The sequence below is a fragment of the Chlorocebus sabaeus genome, chromosome 15, assembly GCF_047675955.1.
Source record: "Chlorocebus sabaeus isolate Y175 chromosome 15, mChlSab1.0.hap1, whole genome shotgun sequence".
NCBI lineage: Eukaryota > Metazoa > Chordata > Mammalia > Primates > Cercopithecidae > Chlorocebus > Chlorocebus sabaeus.
Window position 1 is genome coordinate 5,166,770 of NC_132918.1, and position 21,307 is coordinate 5,188,076.

A 21,307-nucleotide genomic window follows, 5' to 3' on the forward strand; every position below is an offset into this window, starting at 1 on the left:
TGCCTCTGCAATTCCCAAACACCGTGTATTTAAGGCTGGTCGCATCATAATTCCACACTGCATCATCCGCAGTGCAGCCCCTGACGACTGGCTTCCAGTGGCTCTCTCAACGGTGGTGATGGTGATTCCTCGATAATGCTTACCAAGGCAAGTCTCACCCAGAGTATGCAAAAAAAAAAAGCAATTCTTTGTGTTCTGATTATATTAAATTTATCATTTGGAATTACAGAGGATAAACATAGAACAGCACATCACCCAAACATGACTGCTCTAGAACTCTTTAGGCCATAATTGCCAAATCCCTAGAATGTGATCTTTCTCTCTGCTGACCCCCAGCAGCCTTCCACACACCACCAGCAGGAAGGATCAGCCACGGGGCCCATGGACAGACAGAACAGTCTCCTTGGTGCTCACATAACTGTCAAGGCATGCAGGACATCCGTGGGAAGGCCCCTTGGTGTTGTGAGCTGTTGCTGAGGGCCCTCGGAGGAGATAGGTGGGCCACCCACAGAGGACTGCCTGACATGTGGTGTGGAGACCACAGAAGGGTTGGGTTGGCCGCCTTAGTGCCCTTGGCAAGGTGAGGAGGGCTCACGGGTACACTCGAGTGCTGTCGACCTGAGGCAGCACTGTGGTGGGAGTGCGGTGGGAGGGCTGATGGCTGGGCACACTCACAGTTGAACCCAAGAGTTGGTCGTGGACCATCTGCAGCCCAGAACCTTGAACTCGTCCTGCGTCTCACAAATTGAGGTGGACCAAACTCACATGATCCCACAAAAGAAATACTGTGCATGCCAGTGGGAGCAATTCAATCACCAGGCTTCCCTCCTGGAAGTGGGGTCCACGCACAGACCCCAGGACCACAATGTAGGCACACGTGCCGGAGCTCCTCAGAGCATCAGGCTGACCTCACACCCTGAGTGAGGGGCAGAGAACACCACAAAGGAGAGACACAGCCTGGGCAGACACATGTCTGCCAGGAGGGCAGCTCTGGCTGGTCTCTGTCATCAGAGAAATGTTTGAGGAACAGGCTTCTAGAAACCAAGACCCATACAGACCCTGTCCAGGCACTGGGCACCCAGCCCAGCTAGCACTGTTGGCCCAGCCCAGACATCCAAGAAGGGTTTAGAACATTGCAAGGAAGGCACTCCAAAGTACTGGGCCCTCTGAGACCGAGCCCTGGGAACAGACCTGCTCTCCCACATCTAAGTGTGGTATCAGCCTACGGCGACAGGTAACTCCCAGCCATCCTCTCACCCCTGAGCTTGGGAGGCCCCTGGTTATTCTCGCACAGATATGTATGATATCCAGGGCCTTCCACAAGCTGCCCTGGGCCTGCCTGTCCAGCTTTATCCTCCCACTCCATATTCCTCCTCCAGCCCCACTGAATCCACACTCTCCTCAGGGCCCTGGGTCCTTCCATTCACTTGCAGTGTCTGAGTGTGGGGGTCCTCCAAGGCTCAGCTCAAGACCCACTTCCTTTATGAGATCTGCCCTAATTCCCCTAGCTGGGAACATGTCCCCCTCCCTCATCTCCAGGGGCCCCACTGCTCCTCACACCGCTCTGCGTCATTGGGGTTTTCTGCATACTTCAGGTCTCTCTGACTAAATGATAAGAACTCAGAATGCAAAGTCTGTCCGGAGCAGAGCCTTGATTAGACCAAAGGGTGGATAGGGGGAGCCCAGGGAAGCAGCAGAAAGGCCCAGAGTAGGAGACAGGAGGCAGGGGGCCCAGAGCAAAAGGCAGATCCTGACATCTTCAGAGCAAGAGAAACTAAGGAATCAATGGCACTGTATCACGGCCGCCCACACAAAAATATGCAAAGTGTACTTATGCATGAGTACATTTTGACGCCTGAGAAATCCCTCCAGGAGGCCTGTCTGGCTCAGAACGGTCCTCTCTCTCTCTCTCTGTGATCCCTCCCAACCTACACTTCCACACCTCCACAAAGGTGAGCCTCAGCAGCCATCCTTTTCCTGTGTGATTCCATTCTCTAAGCAAATTCCCTCTCTGGGAATTTGGGGCTCAAACACAACCAGCAAGTCTCTGAGCATGGGTGGGACTGGGTATCTATAAACTGCCAGGCAGTGGACACACCATCCTGGACTCGGAAAAGCAGCAAAGACCTGCATTCAAAAACAAGGGACTGGCCAGGCACAGTGGCTCACACCTGTAATCCCAGCACTTTGGGAGGCTGAGGCAGGTGGATCACTTGAAGTCAGGAGTTCGAGAACAGCCTTGCCAACATGGTCTCTACTAAAAATACAAAAATTAGCCAGGCTTGGTGGTGCACGCCTGTAATCCCAGCTACTCAAGAGACTGAGACAAGAGAATTGCTTGAACCGGGAAGCAGAGGTTGTGGTCAACTGAGATTGCGCCACAGCACTCCAGCCTGGGTGACAGAGTGAGAGTTCATCTCAAACAAACAAACAAACAAACAAACAAACAAACAGAAGGGACTGTAGCAGATGAGCCAAGATAAATGGTATTATTGTTCAGGTCTTATTCAGAAACAAGCGGTAGAAACCCAGATCCAATCAGCTTGAGCAAAAAAGAATGACTTGAGCTTACCAGCTGCTACGTAGGCGTGGTATTGCCTTGTTCCTCTCTCCACTTCCTTACCCTACTTGGATTTAGTTATTGCCCCATGGTAATTATAAAAGTCTTTAGAAGGGCCGGGCGCGGTGGCTCAAGCCTGTAATCCCAGCACTTTGGGAGGCCGAGACGGGCGGATCACGAGGTCAGGAGATCGAGACCATCCTGGCTAACACGGTGAAACCCCGTCTCTACTGAAAAATACAAAAAAACTAGCCGGGCGAGGTGGCGGGCGCCTGTAGTCCCAGCTACTTGGGAGGCTGAGGCAGGAGAATGGCGTGAACCCGGGAGGCGGAGCTTGCAGTGAGCCGGGATCGCGCCACTGCACTCCAGCCTGGGCGACAGAGCGAGACTCCGTCTCAAAAAAAAAAAAAAAAAAAAAAAAAAGTCTTTAGAAGGGCCAGACTCTATCACCAGCTGGTAGATGAGATCTCGTTCCATGCAGGGGAGGGAAATGAGAACTCGTCCCATCCTGTCCACGGGGCTGTCCCAAGGAAGACCCAGACACTTGGAGCGCACTTCAGCCCTGAGTTAATAAGTGGGCCAAAGAACGCCCCTGCTGTCTGTGAGAATCTGGAGGTGGTGGTGGGGGCGGGGTGTGTGTGGAAACTCTGTGATTGACAGTCCCCAGGGCCACATGGACTGGGAGAGGAATCCCCAGAGTGGGGCAGGGTGGGGAAAACATGAGGAGCTGTCAACAAATCCATTGACCTCAGTCCTGTTCAGAGACAGCTTCCTGACTCCTGGCTCCAGCCTCAGAAGGCCAAGTGCCCCATGTTCTTCAAACCCCCTCCATCCTCCAAGTACATTTTCCTTTTTGGTTAATCTTATTAGGGATGATTTCTGTTATTTGTGACCAAGCTGATTGGATCTGGGTTTCTACCGCTTGTTTCTGAATAAGACCTGAATAATAATACCATTTATCTTGGCTCATCTGCTACAGTCCTTCTTTTTATTTGTTTGTTTGTTTGTTTGTTTGAGATGAACTCACTCTGTCGCACAGGCTGGAGTGCAGTGGCGCAATCTCAGTTGACCACAATCTCAGCCTCCCGAGTAGCTGGGATTATAGGCATGCGCCACCACACCCAGCTATGCATGATTGGGGTTATCATGCTCTTTTGGTCACAAATAACAGACTTCTGTTATTTGTACATTCTAAACTTTTTCCCGGCCAGGTGCGATGACTTACGCCTGTAATCCCAGCACTCTGGGAGGCTGAGGTGGGCAGATCACCTCAGGTTGGGAGTTTGAGACTAGCCTGACCAACATGGAGAAACCCCATCTCTACTAAAAATACAGAATTAGCCAGGCTTGGTGGCGCATGCCTGTAATCCCAGCTACTCAGGAGGCTGAGGCAGGAGAATTGCTTGAACTTGGGAGGTGGAGGTTGCAGTGTGCCGAGATCATGCCACTGCTCTCCAGCCTGCGCAACAAGAGCAAAACTCCATCTCAAAAAAAAAAAAAAAAAAAAAAAATTCCCAGATTTATTTTACTTTGATTATGCAAGTGCTAAGTATCTGGTACAGCAAAAACTGTAAGAAAAACAACAGTAGTTTTCAGCAAGAATCCTGGCACTCGGAGACCATGATGACTGACATTTTGACTTCTTACCTTACCACCCCCCACCCTCCCCACTCACACAGTGGGCAATGGAGTTAGGTGACACCACCCTGTAGACACCCTTGTGCCAATTAAGTTGTCACAAAATGCTTGGAGACATTAAGAGATGTGTTTTGTGCCCAGTGAAAAAGAGTTTGAATCCTAATCACATTTGAGGTTCACACAGGCACGGGCAGCGATACTGTTCCAGTGGTGGGTAGAGGCCCAATGGAGGCCTGTAACATGTGCGGTGACTGTACCCCAAGAAAGAAATCACCACGCATGAGGAAGTGGGCCAGACTCAGCACCTCGAAGTGACAGTCAGGGACAGCAGAACAATCAACGTGCCCTGGGAGGCTGCTCCTGAATCCTCCAAACTCACCTCCCTCCTGGAAGGCAAAAATCTGAGGTTAAAGGGGCAGGAGGTGGGGGGAGCAATTATCTCATGAGGAATCCACTCAGCCACATTCCTTTGGAATACTACTTTACTTCTGTGTACCTTGTTTTCCTCATCTGAAAAATAGGGATGGGATGGCAATGCTAACAACCTCCTACGATCCATCCTCCTATGGTCCTACGGAGGACCGCATGTATGTTACGCTCCCATCACAATGCTGTCAGTTCAGGATACTCAGCACATGGTCTTGATGGTGATGATGAAGGAGAAAGAGGCATGCCTCACTGTAGAAGGCTGCAGAGTAAAACCCAGTGGGAGGTGGCAGAGGACCACCATTAGGAGCTTAAGCAATTCTGCTATGAAACACATACACCCACTTCCCCCTTAAAAAGCTAAACGGAACTAGGAAGACCGCGGGTCCCAGGAGTCTGGAGATAGGTGACAGAGAGTTCTAGGTAGTGGCGAAAGAGCGAGCATTGCCCTACAACCCAAGGACCAAGGATGAGCGTGAGCTGTCATCCCCACATGAGCAGCAGGCACCGAGGGCCAGGGTGACAGATGTTTGTCAGAGGTGCAGGAGGTGGCCAGAGACTGGTGGTCACAGATGACCAGCAAACAGCAGGGACAGAGGCCCAGGCAGGGGTTGGGAGACAGTGGCTGACAGAGCAAAGGATGGTGAAATTAGCAACTGAGAAGGCCCTCCATTAGTCCAGGGCACTGCTCTAATTTAAACGGACCCCCATCACTATTTCCACTCTCATCCCTGAGCCCAGGGTGCCTGCGGAAGCACAGCAAGGGGAAAGGCTTTGGCCCTACCTTCTGGTGGTTGACAGCAATTGCCCCAGCACACTGCAGAGACAGACAAGTAGCTTACCCAGAACCCACAAGTGTGTGGGGCTTAGGAGGCTTCCATGGGAGATTCCTGAGGCTGCTGGTACCACCACAGAACAATCTTTCTTCTCATGGATACAAATAATAGATTATGACCACAACTTTTTTTCCTTTTTTTTTTTTCTTTTTTCTCTTTTTTAGACGGAGTCTTGCTCTGTCGCCCAGGCTGGAGTGCAGTGGCGTGATTCTCCTGCCTCAGTCTCCCGAGTAGCTAGGACTACAGGGATGTGCCAGCACATCCGGCTAATTTTTTGTATTTTTAGTAGAGATGAGGTTTCACCATGTTGACCAAGATGGTCTCGAATTCCTGACCTCAAGTGACGGGAGGCCACCTTGGCCTCCCAGTGCTGGGATTACAGGCGTGAGCCACCGTGCCCAGCAGACCACAGTTTTTAAGCAAGGTATAGCAAAGTCACTGCACCCTCCCTGGCTGGTTGCTCTGAGGGAAAGTTCTGCACCAAGAAATGGCCAGTCACAACCCTGCCCAGGCCTCTAAGGCCTGCCTGCCTCCTATCCTCCACCTGCATCACAGTCTCCAGGGAGCTTTTTAAAACTATCACTGCCCAGACCCCATCCCTGGAGATTCTGGTTTAGAAACAGAGCATCATTCTCTTGTAAAATCTCCCAGGCCAGAATCACTCCTCTACATCATCTGTACCTTGCAGATCTCACGAAAATCTACAGTGAGGCAGCTACAACTTGCTAGAGAGCGCTGTGGACTAGACAAGGCCCCATGAATCCTTCCTCAAGGGGACCTGGATGCTGGGCACTGAGTCTATGGACCCCTGGACAGCTGACCCCTCCCTTAAAGCTGAAATGGCCCTTCAAATCCATGTTCCACAAGTCCCTGCCTTTGAATCCTGGCTCAGTCACTTACTAACAGTGTGTCTTTGCACACCTTATCTAATCTCTCTAAGGCTCAGTCTCCTATAAAGTGGGAGTGACAGTACCTACCCCAGAGCATTATGAATGAAATTAAAAAAGCAAACTGGGGCAGGAGAATCGCTTGAACCCAGGAGGCAGATGTTGTGGTGAGCTGAGATCATCCCACTGAACAATCACAGGCTCATGCCTGTAATCTCAGCACTTTGGGAGGCTGAGGCAGGAGGCAGGAGGATCACTTGAGCCCAGGAGGTCAAGACCACAGTGAGCCATGATCACACCACTGCACTCCAGCCTAGGTGACAAAACAAGTCCCTGTCTCTAAAAATAAATAAACAAACAAATAATAAAAATAAAGAAATTAAGAACTCATGTCACAGAATAAAGAGGTTTTACCCCACATACCCAGGCGGGTCATTCTCAGAGTAAATTTATGTTTATGTTTAAGAAGTACATTTTGTCAGGCATAGTTTCTCACACTTGTAATCTCACAGTTTGGAAGGCCAAGGCAGGAGGATCACTTGAGTCCAAGAGTTCAAGACCAGCCTGGGCAACATAGTGAGACCCATCTTTACAGTAAATTTAAAAAATAGCCAGGCATGGTGGCATGCACCTGTAGTCCCAGCTACTTGGCTGAGGTGGAGGGATCACTTGAGCCTGGTAGGTCGAGGCTGCAGTGAGCTGTAGTCGTGCCACTGCAGTCCAGCCTGGAAGACAGAGTAAGATCCTGGCCCCTCCACAAAAAAAAAAAAAAAAAAAAAAAAAAAAAAAAAAAGCTTACTTTGGTAGCTCCTGATAGGATCCAATGGAAAACACAGAGCACCTCTATAGGCTATTCCTGTCACACACTTGAACCAGAATGCAATCAAGACTATATTTAACTTTCAGTTTACAGGAAACATGGGGGATGAAGGAACAAATTAAATGACACTGTGAGTAGGGAACAAATATATCTAAGCAGTAGATCATTCTCTAGAGACAAATTAGTCAGTTTCTCCAACAAATCAAAGGCATGAAATAAAGAGAGGGAGAAACTATAACAGAATGAAAGGATTTGAGAACCATCATGGTAACAAAAGATGCAGTTTGACAGCCAAAGGCACTTAAAGAAAAATTCCAAAATTAAACACAGAATTACCATATGATCCAGCAATTCCACTTCTAGATATCTATCCAAAGAATCGAAAGCAGGGACTCAAATAGATACTTGTACACTAATGTTCAAAGCAGCATTATTCACAATAGCCAAAAGGCGAACCCAAATGTTCCTCGACAGATGAATCGAGAAACAAAATGTGGACCATACCGTCAGCCCTCTCCGTAGCCACGATTTCCCACCCAGGGATGCAAGCAACCACAGATCAAAAATATTTGAAGACAGCTGGGTGCAGTGGCTCACACCTGTAATCCCAGCACCTTGGGGGGCCGTGGTGGGCAGATGAGTTGAGGTCGGGAGTACAAGACCAGCCTGGCCAACATAATGAAACCCTCTCTCTACTAAAACTACAAAAATTAGCCCAGCGTGGTAGCACATGCCTGTAATAACAGCTACTCAAGAGACTGAGACGGGAGAATAGCTTGAAGCCCACAGGTTGAAGCTGGGAGGCAGAGCCGAGAGTGCACCATTGTACTCCAGCCTTGGCGACAGAATGAGACTAAACTAAAAAAAAATGTATATATACTTGAAGAAAAATAAAATGGAAAAGTAACAATATAACCATAAATAAATAGTGATACAAAATAATAATTTTCATAGTTTTACAATGTATTCGGTATTATAAGTAATCTAGAGAAGATTTAAAGTATATGGAGGATATGTGTAGGTTATATGCAAATACTGCAACATTTTATATCAGAGACTTGAACATCCTTGGATTTTGACATCTACGGGGATCCTGGAACCAATCCCTCATAGATATCAAAGAATGACTGTACATATAATGGGAGATTATTTGGCCTTAAAAAGAAATGAGATTCTGATGCATACTACTACATGAATGAAGCTTGAAAATATTATGCTAAGTGAAATAAATTCAACACAAATGACAAATACTGTATGATTATACTTATATAAGATGTATAGGATAGAGAATAAGCAAATGTGTAGAGACAGAAAGTAGAATCATGGTTATAGAGGTTACCAGGGGCTGGAGGAGGTAGGGTGAGAAGTTATTGTTTAATGGGTACAGAGTTTCTGTTTGGATCTCGGCTCACTGCAACCTCCACCTCCTAGGTTCAAGCAATTCTCTGCCTCAGCCTCCCGAGTAGCTGGGATTACAGGCACCCACCACCACGCCTGGCTAATTTTTGTATTTTTAGTAGAGACGGAGTTTCACCATCTTGGCCATGCTAGTCTCGAACTCCTGACCTCATGATCCACCCGCCTCGGCCTCCCAAAGTGCTGGGATTACAGGCATGAGCCACCACACTCAGCCTTAAAATGTAAATTTTATGTTGTGTATATTTTACCACGAAAGAGAAATTTCACTTAATCCATATCTTGAAAAATATTAAGGGAGATCTATAAACACAGCCCAGAATGTTAGAATCTCTTTGCTCTCATTCCACTCCCCATCACCCACACATGCCTCCGAAGACTTCTCCTCCACACCTACCCACCCCCTCCAGCCCTACAGCCCTCACCCCTGTACCCCACCTCTCTTCTCTCACTCTTAATCAGGTAGATTGACAGCCTCATTCCCAGCAAGAAAGAATGTTTCCTTTCTCAGGTGGGAAAGGAGGGAAGAGGCTGGCTCCAGAAGATTCCCTTTGACAGGATGCCAAAGACAGAAAGGCTGTGGTCATGCCCACAGTAATAATTATTGTCGCATCACATAATAGAAGCCGGAGCACTGTGTCCCCTCCACCTGAGAATGGCCTCACCCTTTCACAGGCATGGGGAGCATTTCACCCCTCCCTAATGGTTCTCACACCCATTGTCAGATTCAATTACAGTGACGGCATTCAGTGCCAACTATATGCCAAGCATGTACATACGTTTTCTGTGGTCCTTGTGACGATCATGCAGGTAACCATCATTAAGGCCATGTTGCAGCAAACTGAGGCTCAGGCATGGCAAATGACTTGCGAAAGTCACACAGCTAACAAGTGTCATTCTCAGTTCATACCACTCTACTAAACTGCTGTCAGTTCAAGGCTGGCCATATTTCCGGGAAGTCATCACAAAACTGAGGTGATGGTGGTCAAGAACCAAGTCACTAGCAAAGCACATTTCCCTACCTCCCTTCTTCTCATAAAACGTCAGTCTACAGAGCCCACATCTACTCAGCTGAGTCCTCTTGGCAACCAAAATGAATACACACATTGCAAACTATTAAGGTAACCACAGCTATGTGGACAGAGGGCGTCCAGCCTTGTAGCAGCTTTGGACTGATCCTCAGGGGCGACCCCTCCTCCCTGGGAGTCGCATCTCAGACTCCTTCTGGCTGTTGCCACCTCTTGGAAAGTGAACAGGGAGCTGGAGCTGGAGCTGGGAGCTGCTCCCAACTGCAGTTGATTTGGGGTGTCCAAACTCACTTCTCACCAGGCACAGTCGCGAAGTATCTGCTTTGCCATCAGCTGAATGGGGCTCAGGCTGGGGAGTTTTCAGCGTCACCCCAGCCTCTGGGTCTTCATCCAGATGTGCAAAGAGAGCAGCCACCTGGCATTGTTTCTCTCTCTCTCTTTTTTTTTTTTTTTTTTGAGAAGGAGTCTCACCCTGTCACCCCAGAGTACAGTGGTGCAATCTCAGCTCACTGCAACCTCTGCCTCCCGGTTTCAAGCTATTCTCTGCTTCAACCTCCCAAGTAGCTGGGATTATAGGCACCTGCCACCACGTCCCACTAATTTTTGTATTTTCAGTAGAGACAGGGCCATGTTGGCCAGGCTGGTCTTGAACTCCTGACCTCAAGTGATCCGCCCTCCTCAGACTCCCAAAGTGCTGGGATTATAGGATTGAGCCACTGTGCCCAGCCTAGCATCGTTTCTCTTAAAATTCTGACAATCTATGGCAAAACTTATGTGTGCGGTAATAGAGCCAAGCAAGGAAAAGAGATATAAAAATATAAACACAAGGCAAACTCAACAAAACACACAGAAAGAAGAACTCCAAAAAAACCTCTATATTCTTCACAAAGAATTTTTCCTAGTTTGTTCTGTTGTTTGATTTTTTTAACCAAAATTTTTTACTTCAAGGAAACATTTTTATAATTAAAAAGCATGATTCACTAAAAATACCATCTGAAATTTTGAAATAAATCATGGCATCATAATGTTCAGGATAAAAAGACAGGAAAAAAATCAAAGGTAAATTAGGCTCATTCTGAATTGCAGTTCTAATTTTATTAAGTAATTAAATTTTCTTCAGTTTATACTTTTCTGTTTTCTGAAACTTTTCCAATGGAGAATTGTTACATCTACAATCAGTCAAAAATGAAGAGCTAGAATTTTTTATTTCAGCCATGTCAGGAAATCTCTTCATTCACCTATTTGTGGAGGAGAGGAGGGGGAAAAAAAAAAAAAAAACCTTCTTTTGAAGGTCTTCCCTGGTGCCATTTCCAGTGGTACCTTGGCTGGAACCTATGAGAAAAAAAAGTTCCTTCATAATGATGTCAGCCTTGCTTTTAAAAAAAAAAAAAGAAAGTCTCTAAAAACTCATGAAAAACACAGTTGATGTGAATCATATGTCTGAGTGGCAGAGTTCCCACTAAGCTGGGTGAGCACACAGATGTTCAGGACAGAAATTCCTCCCCACACAGCGACTATTCCTCTGTGGAGCTGTTGAAGGTAAACAGCCCAGCCGCTGTACATGTTCCTGCTGGCTGTGAAGTCCCCATACCCCTACCTCCTTACCCTTCAGTTATCCATCCCTTTCTCTAACCCTCCCTCTCATCAAAACCCATCCACCACGTGCACGGTGGCTCATGCTTGTAATCCTAGCACTTTAGGAGGTCAACGCGGGTGGACTGCCTGAGCTCAGGAGTTTGCCCAGCCTGGGCAAGACAGTGAAACTTCATCTCTACTAAAATACACAAAGTTAGCCAGGCATGGCGGCGGGCGCCTGTAGTCCCAGCTACTCGGGAGGCTGAGGCAGAATTGCTTGAACCCCAGAAGCAGAGGTTGCAGTGAGCCAAGATCACACCACTGCACTCCAGCCTCGGTGATGGAGTGAGACTCGGTCTCCAAAAAAAAAAAAAAAGCAATGGGGGCCAGGCAAGGCAGCTCACACCTGTGAGCCCCAGCACTTTGGAAGCCTAAGGCAGGCGGATCACCTGAGGTCAGGAGTTTGAGACCAGCCTGGCCAACATGGCAAAACCCCGTCTCTATTTAAAACATACGACAGTTAGCTGGGTGTGGTGGCATGCACCTGTAATCCCACCTACTCGGGAGGCAGAGGCAGGAGAATTGCTTGAACTCGGGAGGCGGAGGCAGCAGTGAGCCAAGATCGTGCCACTACACTCCAGCCTAGGAGACAGAGCCAGACTCTGTCTCAAAAAAAAAGAAAAAAAAAAGCAGTGGGATCTGACAATAATCATTCACGTTTGTTGACTGATAGATTATACTTTAACAATGACCTAATATCTTAACTAGTCATTAGCATTTTAAAACTCTCATCTTCCAGTTTGAGAAGAAAAACTTCTACTGAAGGAATTTCAAGCATCAGCCAGCAGGTGCAGTAATGTTTTTGCCAAAGGGATGGGTGGTGGGATCCTGAAAGTATTATAAATCTGGTTTAGACGTCCTCAGACCTGGGTTGGTGGGTATCAGAAGGAAGGGTGTTGGGCCTCTCCACAGGTGAGCCCCTACTCCCCTGGGAGGAAAAATGGGCTGGGCTGGTTCCAGCTGCTGGAGCTACTGGGGGAGAATGAGGCATCTTTTGTCCTCCAGTATCTGGAGCCTCCCTTTCCAAGATGGTCCACTGGGTATCTCCCCTCACCACCACCTTTCCTTTATTCCCCTTCTTTATTTTATTTTATTTTATTTATTTTTTGAGACTGAGTCTTGCTCTGTTGCCCAGGCTGGAATGCAGTGATATGATCTCGGCTCACTGCAACATCCACCTCCCAGGTTCAAGCGATTCTTCTGCCTCAGCCTCCCGAGTAGCTGGGACTACAGGTGCGTGCCACCATGTCCAGCTAATTTATTTTTTTGAGACGAGTCTCGCTCTGTCGCCCAGGCTGGAGTCCAGTAGCATGATCTTAGCTCACTACAACCTCTGCCTCCTGGATTCTAGCAATTCTCCTGCCTCAACCTCCTGAGTAGCTGGGACTACAGGTGCATGCCACCATGCCCGGCTAATTTTCTTATTTTTAGTAGAGACAGGGTTTCACCATGTTGGCCAGGTTGGTCTTGAACTCCTGACCTCATGATCCACCTGCCTCACCCTCCCAAAGTGCTGGGATTACAGGTGTGAGCCACAGCGCCCAGCTGTTCCTCTTCTTTCACATTCACCCCTTGCCTCAGAGCTTCCAGGAGCTTCTTTGTGTTTGCTGGCCCAGTGCTTCTTTAGGTGGCATTCAGTGAGATTTTCACACTCCAGCCTCCCTTGTCTGCCAACTGGGAAACCAATTTATGCTTCATGTGGCATTTTGGCCTCTCATATTTCTGACCACAAAATATGTGCTTAAATTGCAACTCTTCCTGAGTGGAGATTTTAGGATAGGGTCCCTTCCTAGTCCTGAGTAGATACCCCTCCCTTCTTCTCCTTTTCCAGACTGGCAAATGCCTGGGTGGGTTGCATCTTGTAAGCAAACTCGTGCAAGCATAACTGACCCATGAATGGATGTGACCTCATTGTACCAGGTAGTAGCTACCGCTTTAATGCTCACTCTGGTCATATTTCATCTTTACATAGTATACCATTTAAATGTTAGAGGAAACACTATGTCCTTTGAGATTTAAGTATAATTGAATCAGGACTTTATCCTCTATTTTTGTAGAGGTCCAGTTCTCACCCCAATATCCAGGATCTTCTCCTACTGTGATATTTACCAACCTACTGATTTCACATGAATCTCACCATTACGGCAGGTCTCTTCCCTTCATTTCTCCTGACAAGGAGCTTAGTCACGTTCATGAATTTTTAAAAAGTATTATATATCCCCATGGCTTTAGTTCCATGTCACCTCACTGGGGCATTCTCTGACTACCCCTTTTAAAATTTCAACCAGAAAAAAACAAAGACAAAAATAAATAAATAGGCCGGGCGCGGTGGCTCAAGCCTGTAATCCCAGCACTTTGGGAGGCCGAGACGGGCGGATCACGAGGTCAGGAGATCGAGACCATCCTGGCTAACCCGGTGAAACCCCGTCTCTACTAAAAAAATACAAAAAACTAGCCGGGCGAGGTGGTGGGCGCCTGTAGTCCCAGCTACTCGGGAGGCTGAGGCAGGAGAATGGCGTAAACCCGGGAGGCGGAGCTTGCAGTGAGCTGAGATCCGGCCACTGCACTCCAGCCTGGGCGACAGAGCAAGACTCCGTCTCAAAAAAAAAATAAATAAATAAAAAATAAATAAATAAATAAATAAATAAATAATTTGTTAATATATGTATTTTGTTTGTTTGTTTGCTTTGTTTCGTTTTGTTTTGAGACGGAGTCTCACCTTGTCACCCTGGCTAGAGTTCAGTACTGTGATCTCTCTGCTTACTGCAGCCTCCACCTCCTGGGTTCAATCAATTCTTCTGCCTCACCCTCTTAAGTAGCTGGGATTACAGGTGTGCACCACCATACCCAGCTAATTTTTGTACTTCTAGTAAGATGAGGTTTCACCATGTTGGCCAGGCTGGTCTCGAACTCCTGACCTCAAGTGATCCGCCTGTCTCGGCCTCCCAAAGTGCTAGGATTACAGGCGTGAGCCTCCAAGCCCAACTAAAAAGACAATTTAAAAAAACAAAAAATAAAACAAACAAAATGCAAATAAAATAAAATGGCAATCGGATCTTCTCCCTCTGGAATTCCCAGTTCTCCTCCTGCTCTATTTTTTCCATAGCACTATCTTCTTCTCGCCCACTATATAACTGACTTGTTCATTATATTTATTAACTATCTTCCCCACTAGACTATAAACTCCACATGAGCGGGGATTTTTGTTGGTTTAATTCACTGCCGAACCCCCAGTGCTTAAGACAGTACCTGACAGGCCAGGCGTGGTGGCTCACACCTGTAATCCCAGCACTTTTGGAGGCTGAGGCGGGTGGATCACCCGAGGTCGGGAGTTCAAGACCAGCCTGACCAACATAGAGAAACCCCGTCTCTACTGAAAATACAAAATTAGCCAGACATGGTGGCACATTGCCTGTAATCCCAGCTACTTGGGAGGCTGAGGCAGGAGAATCACTCGTACCCAGGAGGCGGAGGTTGCGGTGAGCTGAGATCGTGCCACTGCACTTCAGCCTGGGAAACAAGAGCGAAACTCCGTCTCAAAAAAAAAAAGAAAAAAAAAGAAAAAAGACACTACCTGACAAAAGATGCTCAGTAAATATTAGTTGAGTGAATACACTTACATGAAGCTTTGTAGTATGGCAGATTTTGCTAAAAATGTCAGGTGATAGGCTGCCCACATCCTTGTTACTCGTAATATGTTCCTGCACCAACAGCAGCAGCAGCACCTGGCAGCTTGTCAGCAAGGCAGCATCCCAGGCCTCACGCCAGACCTTCTGATCAACATTTCTGATCTGCATTTCAACAAGACTCCCAGATGATTCACATGCACATGGATGCTTGAAAAGCACTGGTCTAGGCCATGTGTGCAGTGGCTCACGCCTGAAATCCCAGCATTTTTAGGAGGCTGAGGTGAGAGGATCACTTGAGGCTAGGAATTCAAGACCAGCCTGGACAACATAGTGAGACTCCCCATCTGTATTTCAAAAATAAAAATAATACAAAGAAAAAGAAAAACACTGATCTATATCACAACAATGCAAACAACTTAAACTTGGATCTTAGATATGCCTGTTCTTAAAAGGTTTTTTTCTTATATGCAAGAAATTGGTAACATTGCGCTCCAGCCTGGGCAAGAAGAGCAAAACTCCGTCTCAAAAAAAAAAAAAAAAAAAAAAGAATACGTGTCTACTGCTACCCTATAGAAGGCAGAAAAGACCACAAAAGGTTCAGGTTTTAAAGGACAAATTCTTGTTTGTTTGTTTTCCTTTCTTTTTTTTCCTTCCTAAAGGACAAGTCCTTTCCTTTTTTTATATTAGTGTTGGAGAGAATGCCCCTGGCTTCCCTCCTTCTTCCCCACCTTCCCTCAGAGTGGGGACTGGTCAGGGACCCAGGCCACCATGTTAAAAGCTGCCGGGCCACCAGGAAGACAGGCAGCACCAGCCAGCTTTGCCTGTGATCTCCAGGGTGTTCTTACCATGAGTGTGGAAGGTCACAGCCATGGCCACCTGCTCCAGTCTCACAGGCCTCTTTGCCAGGCAGGCTCATGAGACCCGCCAGCTGCTGGGCTGGAAGCACATGTACTTGATGGAGATGTCTTCCCAGGACCTCGACAGCAGCCTTTTTGCCCCTGCATGGAGAAGTATCCAGTTCGATGCCTGTCAGGCAGCATCCCTTACACTGACATCGGCTGCCTCTATCTGTGCCCTCGGCTTGTCCCACTGCACAAATGAGAGAGTGAGGAGTCTCTGTCCCCACAGTAGGCCTGGCACCTCAGTGGAGCATGGTGAACTCCAAAAGCGGAGGCTGCAAAAGAGGCTGAGCCAGCCCAGCCAAGGCAGGTGGACAAGAAAAAACTGTGAATGACTCCTCCCAGGGATGGCGGGAGTCCTGGCCAATCTCTGGTGCTCAGCACCCATCAGCGGAGAAGCATGGATTCCCCTGAGGGAGCTCTAGGCAATTTGCAGAAAATTTGCCCAGTTCTCTAAGCTAGGGAAGATTTTTTTCAGACTTTTTGTTTTTGTACCTCCCTGGCTGTTCTCAATGCAAAAGGTCAGATTTCCCTTAAATGTACTCCATAGCTTTCCTTATTTGTGCAGAAAGAAGTGCACTCCTGCTCCTGAAGCTATCGCACGAATACCCTGTGTTGGGACATCACAGCCCTTCCCAGGTGAGGATCAAGGCACTGCAGAAGGCAATGTAGGGGTAGAAACTGGCATGGGAGTGGGAGTGGGGCCAAAGCTGAGTAATGAAGTTTTCACTAACTAAAACTTAGAAAAATACTGAGTGATTTTTTTTTTTTTTTTTTTTTTTTTTTTTTTTTTTTGAGACCGAGTCTCGCTCTGTCGCCCAGGCTGGAGTGCAGTGGCACGATCTCGGCTCACTGCAAGCTCCGCCCCCTGGGTTCAGGCCATTCTCCTGCCTCAGCCTCCTGAGTAGCTGGGACTACAGGCGCCCGCCACCACACGTGGCTAATTTTTTGTATTTTTAGTAGAGACGGGGTTTCACTGTGTTAGCCAGAATGGTCTCGATCTCCTGACCTCGTGATCTGCCCGCCTTGGCCTCCCAAAGTGCTGGGATTACAGGCGTGAGCCACCGCGCCGGGCCTTTTTTTTTTTTTAAGATGGAGTCTTGCTCTGTCCCCCAGGCTGGAGTGCAATCGCGATCTTGGCTCACTGCAACTTCTGCCTCCGGTGTTCAAATGATTCTGCTGCCCCAGCTTCCCGAGTAGCTGGGATTACAGGCACGGACCACCACACCTGGCTAATTTTTGTATTTTTAGTAGAGATGGGGTTTCACCATGATGGCCAGGCCGATATCGAACTCCTGACCTCAGGTGATCCATCTGCCTCAGCCCTGCAAAGTGCTAGGATTACAGGCGTGAACCACTGCACCCAGCCATCAGTAATCTTTTTTCAAGAGTGATTGGCTATCCAGGAGTTGGAATAACAGGTGGATTTTTCTTTCCTTCTCACATATTTGTATATTACCATAATTGTTAACAACGATTTACTTTTATGATGAGCAAAAATAATTCTGGCAGGTCCCTTTGTACGTGAAAACGTATCAAAGTCAAACAATGTTGTAAGCTCCATTCTCAGAGCAGCACAGTCATTCCACAGTCTCTAATAAGTCCTCCCCTTTTGTCATCCCTAACAATGTATTTCCAGCGTTCCATAATATCCTCTATGTAGGCGTTCCGTACACACAGGCTTTTTTCGTCACACATCATCTATGACTACCTAATATTTGACAAGCAAAACTGTGTCTCTTTCAGCATGCCTAGAGAAAGCCTTCTTTGCCTTAATTTTATTACATGATAAGACCTCTCCTTTCTGCCACTTTTGTTGTGTCAGAAGTGTTGCCAAAAAAAGGGGTCCTCATCCAGACCGCAAGAGAGAGTTATTGGATCTTGCACATAAAGGAATTCAAGGCAAATCGCAGAGTGCGGTGAGAAGAGATCATTCATTGAAAGCTACTGTTTCAGCGTAGAGTGTCTTCAGAAAGCTAGAGGAGGAACGCCTCTTCTAAGGTTTTTTTGTTTGTTTGTTTGTTTTGTTTGTTTTCTTTTGTTTTTTTGACGAAGTTTCGCTCTTGTCACCCAGGCTGGAGGGCAATGGCCACAGTCATGGCTCACTGCAATCTCCGCCTCTCAAGTTCAAGCAATTCTCCTGCCTCAGCCTCCGGAGTAGCTGAGATTCCAGGCGTGCGCCACCATGCCGGGCTAATTTTTGTATTTTTAGTAGAGAAGGGGTTTCACCATGTTGGCCAGGCTGGTCTCAAACTACTGACCTCAAGTGATCTACTCGTCTGGGCCTCCCAAAGTGCTGGGATTACAGGCGTGAGCCACCGCACCTGGCCTAAGGTTTTCTTATATAGGGTTCTTATCCATGTAAAAGCTAAGCTGTGTCTACATGTGGGGGGCTGACAGCATGACATTTATTGTGTTGCTGATTTAAAGAAAACTATCCTTGGCATTTTAGTGCGTAAGTGCATCAAAGCCTGACTATAACCATCATAAAAGCATACATTGTTATGTAATATGGGGACATCAGGACATTCTGCTGTCATAGGAGTTTGTCTTTGCAGGCACTGTGAAGCTGTTTCCTGAGCCGTAAACATCTTATGACCATGGGTCATGACTGGCAAGGAACGTATCTGCTAGTTTTCCTGGTTTGTTTGTTTCTTTGTTTGTTTTGAGACAGAGTCTCGTTCTTGTCACCCAGTCTGGAGTGCAATGGCATGATCTCAGCTCACTGCAAACTCCGCCTCCCGGGTTCAAGCGATTCTCCTGGCCCGACCTCCCAAGTAGCTGGGATTACAAGCACACGCCACCACGCCTGGCTAACTTTTTGTATTTTTAGTAGAGACGGGGTTTCATCATGTTGACAGGCTGGTCTTGAACTCCTGACCTCAGGTGATCCGCCTGCCTCGGCCCTCCCCACTCCCAGGAGGTCCCTGGAACTCCCATCTGTCCTTCTGCCCTGTGACAATTTCACATATCCATGGCCAAGATTTGAAAACTATTGTTCTTAAGTCATTGCACAGACCCTGCTCTGGTGACATGGACAAACGTGAACTGATGGCTGCCAGCAGCACCACCATGCCATAGCTCCAAACTGGTCTGTGTTCATCACCTACCTTAGCACAATCTGGATTTGGTATACTAAAAGTGGGCAGAGTGTCACTAGGGAATGCCTAAGAGGTGGTTGCACAAGGAGAACTTGGCAAAGTAGATTACTGCACATGAAGGAGTTTTCTCTTCAAAAAATGGTGTATCAGAACCATCCCTGCTGGAAAAGCTCGGTGGTCGAGTCAAACCCTCTGCAATGTAGAAGGCCTGACTGACCCCAGGGTGAGAGATCAAATTTTAAATACTACGGGTAACCATTTTGAGACCCTGAAATAGTAAACCCAGGAAAATGGGCCTCTGCTTGGATTTTGCTGCTGTTGTAGGGTGTTTGGTTTGGTTTTCCAGAAAGGGAAAGGTTGTCTAACCGATGTGCAGTTGCCTGAGGGGAATGGATGGGGCACTGAATGGATGGGCATTGAATGGACATTGAATGGATGGGAAAAATGAATGATGTTCTTGAGGTCTCTGAACATCAGGGCTTCCAACAGGTCTAAAATGAAGTTTCTCAGACACTGCACAGGGCTGGCCCTTCTGAGTCACCATACCACTTCCCTGGGGCTCAGGCAGGGCCTGGAGACTGGCCAGCTTTGGTTGGAACACAGGCTAGGATGGGAAAGGTGTTTCAAGGGTTGTTGTCTAAAGAGGACAGGGCTCTGCCTGGCCCCATCGCCTGCTCATTGGTTCACTCACGTGCACTGAGGCCTGCTCGGAATCCCACCTGGTGCCTGTGGTTCCAGCTCGGTGGAGCCCACCGAGCCATCCTACAGTGACTCACCTGCCTCTATCCCTCCCCTAGTGTTGTGACCATCAGAAACAAACTCGGGTTAAATCCAAGGATCAAAATTTCCCTTTCCAACCCTTCTTCCCACCAAAGTTCCTTACCAAGGAGGACAACACTGTCAGTGCACCATTTCTGGGCCAAACCTTCATCATACCACAACTGGTGCCTCACTCCCACACTTAACCCTGTGCTGAATACTGCTGCTTTTTCATCCCTATCTGGCCCTCACGATCCTCCTATTAAGAGCCAGGGCTCTGGTCCAAGTTGTTATCCCCATCTTTATCATCCCTGCATCCTCAGTCCAGCCCCTCCTCTCCCCTAAGCATTCAGCAGGATATCAGTTGCCAAATGCAACTGAAGCCCATGGCCACTCTCCTCCCTGCGGTTCTCCCCTGCCTTCATTCCAAACCAGCCCCACAAATCCCACCTCAGGGAGAGTGCCTTTTGCAGCGAATATGTGCCAGGCCCTGAGCTGTGTAATGCACGTGTTCTGATTGAATCCTGTGAGGGGGATAGCATGTGTTTTATAAAAGGGAAACAGGGGTTCATGAAAGTTAAATAACTCAGCTAGTTAACAGCAGAATTGGAACTCGATGCTTCAATGGGCTAAGACAATAACTTCTTAACCACACACAGCATGCCTAACACTCTATAAGGAAGCTATGATTTCCCTTTCCCCTGCCCTGCCAGATCATAAAATCCCAGATTCATTTGACTCCACATTGTTTATATGAAAGATGGATCTGCAGCTACATACATTTGTTAGATTTCTGTTCTGATACCCTCATTTCCTAGAGTTTGTCAGAATGCCTGGGTCTTGATGGTAGGAATGAGGAAGGGGAGAGAGAAGAGGGTAACAGGGCAGGAGGGTCTTGTCTTATTCTCCATATACTTTGGTCTCAACGTAAGCACAACCAAAAGCTGGACCAGAGCTGATTCCAATCCACTGTGACCCCAGTTTGCCCCAGAACTGGTCCAGAACACAAGTTTCCAGGAAAAAAACAGGAAAGTGTTTGCCTCACTTTAGACAAAGAAGGTAGAGGCTGGGCTGGGTGTGGTGACTCATGCCTGTAATCCCAACACTTTGGGAGACCAAGGCAGGAGGATCACTTGAGGCTAGGAGTTCAAGATCATCCTTGGCAACATAGCAAGACCCCATTGGTGTGAGGGGAGGGGAGGGGAGGGGAGGGAAGGGAGGAGGGAAGGGAGGAGGGAAGGGAGGAAGGAAGGGAGGGAGGAAGGAAGGAAGGAAGGAAGGAAGGAAGGAAGGAAGGAAGGAAGGAAGGAAGGAGAGAGGGAGGGAGGGAAGGAGGGAGGGAGGCAGAGAGAGAGAAAGGGGCTGGTAACACTTTTGATTCTCTCTGGAGCAACTTCAAACATGAAGTTAGCAAACATGCCAGCGATGTGGGAAAGTAAACTTGAGTCAAATCCTGCTTCTATTTCCCTAAATTCTTGAGTCTCTAGACCATCTCAAGGAGCATCTGTGGAACCCAGGTGTGTCAGCCAACTGCCACACTATCCTCTGCCTCTCCAGGTCTCTTTCTGCTCCCCAAGGGTCAGAGCTCCTCTCTATCACCTCCTACTCTCTGCCCCTTCTCCACCAGGCCCCACTCAGGTTCCTGGCCGCAAACAGCCAACCTCATGCCCAAA

At 47.7% G+C, this 21,307-nt stretch overlaps 1 long non-coding RNA gene across 1 annotated transcript in view; it reads right to left on the reverse strand.

Moving 5' to 3' along the window:
- The window catches only part of LOC119620699 (uncharacterized), a 44,356-nt gene extending 35,103 nt beyond the window's left edge, over positions 1–9,253 (reverse strand). Inside the window, exon 1 of the long non-coding RNA XR_005237248.2 lies at positions 9,022–9,253. This is a non-coding gene — a long non-coding RNA (uncharacterized lncRNA). The remainder of the gene's footprint in view (positions 1–9,021) is intronic.
- Between the last annotated feature and the right edge of the window lie 12,054 nt (positions 9,254–21,307).